Source organism: Peromyscus californicus, unplaced genomic scaffold (genome assembly GCF_007827085.1).
Source record: "Peromyscus californicus insignis strain IS unplaced genomic scaffold, ASM782708v3 Scaffold_9__1_contigs__length_137607984, whole genome shotgun sequence".
NCBI classification, from domain to species: domain Eukaryota; kingdom Metazoa; phylum Chordata; class Mammalia; order Rodentia; family Cricetidae; genus Peromyscus; species Peromyscus californicus.
Window position 1 is genome coordinate 69,437,150 of NW_026294617.1, and position 4,745 is coordinate 69,441,894.

At 48.2% G+C, this 4,745-nt stretch overlaps 1 non-coding gene across 1 annotated transcript; it reads right to left on the bottom strand.

Moving 5' to 3' along the window:
- Positions 1–3,826: 3,826 nt before the first annotated feature.
- LOC128106768 (U6 spliceosomal RNA) lies at positions 3,827–3,931 on the bottom strand. The gene has a single exon (XR_008216826.1). It is a non-coding gene; the product is annotated as a U6 spliceosomal RNA (small nuclear RNA).
- Between the last annotated feature and the right edge of the window lie 814 nt (positions 3,932–4,745).

Genomic DNA, 4,745 nt, shown 5'->3' on the forward strand with positions numbered 1-4,745 from the left:
TTTAGCTCTGTTCAGTTAGCTGGTGTTTGGTTGGTTGGTTTTGTTGTGTTGTGATGACGGGTCGCGTGCACCAGGGCTCTACCACTGAGCTACCCCACCAGTTGCATCGGTTTTGACAATCACCTCCCTTCATGGAAGGTCCTCCCTGTGCAGTCATTGGCCTGGAGCTTTCTGTGAAACCGCTGGTGCCAGAGTGTACCAACGCAACGGACAGCCAGCAGCCCGGGCGTCCCCCTACTTCAACTTTAGAGCCCTGCCACTCGGCTTTCCCTGGAGAATACACGTAGCAGTGAAGTTCTCCCCGGTGGCTGAGACTCTTCCCCAGCATATCTCTGTTCTCCTCCTCCGAGCTTCAGAATTAGGCTCTGTGTGTGTGTGTGTGTGTGTGTGTGTGTGTGTGTGTGTGTGTGTGTGTCTCTGTGTGTGTGTGTGTGTGTGTGTCTGTGTGTGTGTGTTGTGTGTTTCTGTGTGTGTCTGTGTGTGTGTGTGTCTCTCTCTGTGTGTGTCTGTGTGTGTGTGTCTGTGTGTGTGTGTCTGTGTGTGTGTGTCTGTGTGTGTGTGTCTGTGTGTTGTGTGTGTCTGTGTGTGTGTATGTGTCTCTCTCTCTCTGTGTCTGTGTGTCTGTGTCTGTGTGTGTATGTTTTACTGATACAGCCACTGCCTCCCAGTTGTGAGATTTCACACTTAAAACTTGGTTGTGAAGCTAGAGAAAATACATATATTTAAATTTATGTGTGGGGCATGGTGGCACATGGCTAGAGGCCCAGCACTGAGGAGGTGGAGGCAGGAGGACCAGGAGTTCAAGGTTATCTCTGTTACATAGAGTTCAAGACCAGCCTGGGCTACCTTGTCTCAAAAATGGGGGGAGGGGTGTCTGGGAACTCTAGCTCATGTGGCTCACTGTCAGCCTTGGTAGTGTATCCCTCTATAATCTATAGCAGTAGTTCTCAACCTGTGGGTCTCGACCTCTGTGGGACAGAATGACCCTTTCACAGGGGTTGCCCTAAGACCATCAGAAAACACAGATATTTACATTATGATTTATAACAGTAGCAAAATTACAGGTATGACGTAGCAATGAAATAATGTTATGGTTAGGGTCCCCACAACATGAGAAACTGTATTAAAGGGTCGCAGCATTAGGAAGGTTGAGAACCACCGCTCTATTACTATCTTGACTATTTCAATCCAAATAAAGTTACCTCGCTATTTTTGGGAGGAAAAATCACCAGGTAATTTAGACACACAGTCATGGCTGGAAACCACAACTGCACATTTAGAAGTGGTCATCTGAGGTCCTAGGGCAGGCACACTGTTCAGCCCAGGATTTTTCACATTATTCACTTTTTAAATCGTTATTTTATTTTTAATTACGTGAAGAAGGGGTGGTTGGTATGTGCACCTGCCTGCAGGGACCAGAGGCATCCGGTCCCTCAGAGCAAGAGTTACAGGCAGTTGTTAGCCAATGAATGTGTGTGCTTCTAACTGCTGAGCCATCTCTCCAGCCCCGATTATTTTATTTGTGTGGATGTGTGCAGCATCTGCAGGCAACAGAAGAGGGCATTGGACGCCCTGAAGCCACAGTTACAGGCTGTTGATTGTGGTGCTGAGAGTTGGAGTCTGGTCCTCTGCAAGAACAGCAGTTGCTCTTAGCCGGTGAGCAATCTAGCATCCAGTTTTACCCTTGCACTGACCATTGTGATTTGCCTCCAGCTGGTATAAGTGCCTATTGTTTCTCTTTGTTTTGTTTTGTTGTTTTTTAAAGGATGTTTACATGCAGTAATGTTCCCTCTGCTCCATCTAGAGAGTCAGAGTCAACATTTTTCCAAATTCAGACTTAGGTGCTGAATGTTGGAGTCTAGCCTGTGAAGGGACAATGTGTAAGTAGTGAGACAGAATAGGGACATGACAGACTAGATACAAAGCAGGTATCCTGAGGAGCAAGTGTTTTTCACACCACATGATCTTGTTTTAACCCTCCACAAGTCAGGAAGCCAGGTGGGAGCCTCATTTTTCAAATAAGGGCCTGATGCTCAGAGTGATCAGTAGCATCTCCCGGGTCATCACATAGTAATAGGCAGCCTGGGTCTGCCTCAAATCCAGGGGTTTCTTTGTCGTTGTCCAGATAGGGTTTTTTCTATGTAGCACAAGCTGCTTCAATCTTGAGGTCCCCCTGCCTCTACCTTCCCAGGCCTGGGACTGCAGGTGTGTGCCACCATGCCCAGCTGTGAGTGACTTCTCATTGCCACCTCCGCTTGCCCGCATGCCCAGCCTACAGGACCCTTCTCATCTGAAGGACAGAATCAGTAAAGAGGGCTGCAGAGATGCTGCTCTTGCGGAGGACTAGCATTCCCTTCCCAGCACCCGCATGTGGATCCACAGGGGCGCCACACCGCTGCAGGTACTGCATTCATACGTCCAAGCAAACACACATACACATCAAGTAAGAATGAAAATACGTGGTTTTAAAATTACACCTCTGTATTCTCTAACAACGCAAGTGTGTCAGGTGAATGGGACGTGAAGGTTGGGTGACCACAGAGTTCTCTCCCAGGGCCCACCAAGTCTGAGCCCAGTGGGAAAGGCGCGGGCCAAAGGCTCTCTCCACGTCCCTGAGGCAGCCAGGACACGGAGAGAAAGGGGGTCGGAAAGAGGAGAGGCAGCCCCTTCCTTTAACTTCTCGCTTAGGGTCAAATCTAGGCCCTCACCCTTGGCCTGCGTTCAGCCACAGCTCTGGACTGCGTCCCCGCAGACTTGAGGCTAGGAAAACAGGCGGGGGAGGGGGGGTAGGGGTGGGGCGGGCACGGGGACACTCCACCTCCAGGACAAGGCGGGGCTGGGGCTGACAGGTGGCCTCCTGGACGCAGGCAGCCTCCTCCCCCCACCACCCCACCACCCCCCCACCGTCCATGGAGCCCTCCCCGTTCTGAGCCCCAGGGACCCAGACAGTTGTGAAATGCTGAAGACTGCCAGTCTCTGCCAGTCAGCATAGGGCGACACTGCAGCGCTCTGCTCGGAGGCTGGAGGGTCATTTCCAGACTCCGCAAGGCACACCAGTTTCTTTCCCCACACTGTGAGTCATAGTGGAGTCATCCTTGACTCAAAATGCTTCCTACATGACTTTTCAATGATTCAGCTCGCCTTCCGATACATGGGCACAAATAAACGGGACTGCTAACTTGAAATAATCATATTAAAAGTCCATTGCTTCACTTGCAAATAAAATCCGGTTGGTCTATCAAAGAATGAACCAGTGTGCTAGTGGCAAGAGAACAGAGCCACTGAGGGCTAACACACAGTCCGGTCTGCGGGACAAGTTCCAGGCTAGTCTGCGGTACATGGTGAGACCCTATTTAAAAAAAAAAAAAAAAAAAAAAAAGCCTAAATAAATAAAACAGAGAGAGGAAGTTAACAAAGGTGTGTTTATTTTATTTTTTTTAATTAATTAATTTTTTTTTTTTTTTTTTTTTTTGGTTTTTCGAGACAGGGTTTCTCTGTGTAGCTTTGCGCCTTTTCCTGGAACTCACTTGGTAGCCCAGGCTGGCCTCGAACTCACAGAGATCCGCCTGGCTCTGCCTCCCGAGTGCTGGGATTAAAGGTGTGCGCCACCACCACCCGGCAAAGATGTGTTTATTTTAAACTGAGTTTCCAACTAAAACATTGTTTCTACAACACTTGTCCTTTTAAAAACAGAGTATAAAGTTTTATTAGAAGGTAGAGCCGGCTCCTCCTACCTACCATCCCCCGCTAGGACTACTTAACTGTCTTTAGGAGATTTGGGCTCTAACTGCTGTGTTCTCCTGCTGGGTTTCTTTGGCCAGTTTTTAAAAATACAAGTGGCTTTAAATTTGCATGTCATCCTTGGGCAGGGGCCATGCAAGTCTTCTCTGTACTCTTTCTATTTTAGGATATGTGCTGCCCAAGCGGGCACTTTACTGTTAAATACCGAGTCTGGCTATGTCGCCCAGATTAGCTCTGAATGCCTGGGTTCCAGAAATCTCTTTGCGTCAGCCACCCAAGGAGCTGGAACCACAAGTGTGCACTATTGTACCTGGCCTTAACAGACAACGTTCAGCGACAGTGCAACCTAGAAAAACATGGGGCACAGGGGTGCACACCTTTAATCCGCACACTCGGGAAGTAGAGGCAGGTGGATCTCTGTGAGTTCAAGGCCAGCCTGGTCTATAGAGCGAGATCCCGGACAGCCAGGGCTCCATAATAGAGGGAACTCCTCCTCAAGAAACCAAAAACAAAACAAAACAAACAAATCAAAAAAAAAAAAAAAAAAAGAAGCAAAAACAAAGAGATGATATTATAGTTACTTAATGAAAAGTTTTCTTTCGTTGTAAAAAAAAAATGCTCGTGGCAGATGTTGATCAGTAATACACATAAAGGGGGCTGGAGAGATGGCTCAGAAGGTTAAGAGCACTGGCTGCTCTTCCAGAGGTCCTGAGTTCAATTCCCAGCAACCACATGGTGGCTCACAACCATCTGTAATGAGATCTGGTGCCCTCTTCTGACCTGCAGGCATACATGCAGACAGAACATTATATACATAATAAATAAATCTTTAAAAAAAAAAAGTAATACACATGAAGGGAGAAGAAATCGACACACCCACTTTGATGCCCCAAGCATTCTTAGACCACTTTGCTGGATGTAGTTCAGGTCCAAGGCAGGTGTCCCCAAGAAGAGCTGCACAGCAGCCACCGGTCCCTGCACAGCGGCCAGAACAGCCTGGCTAG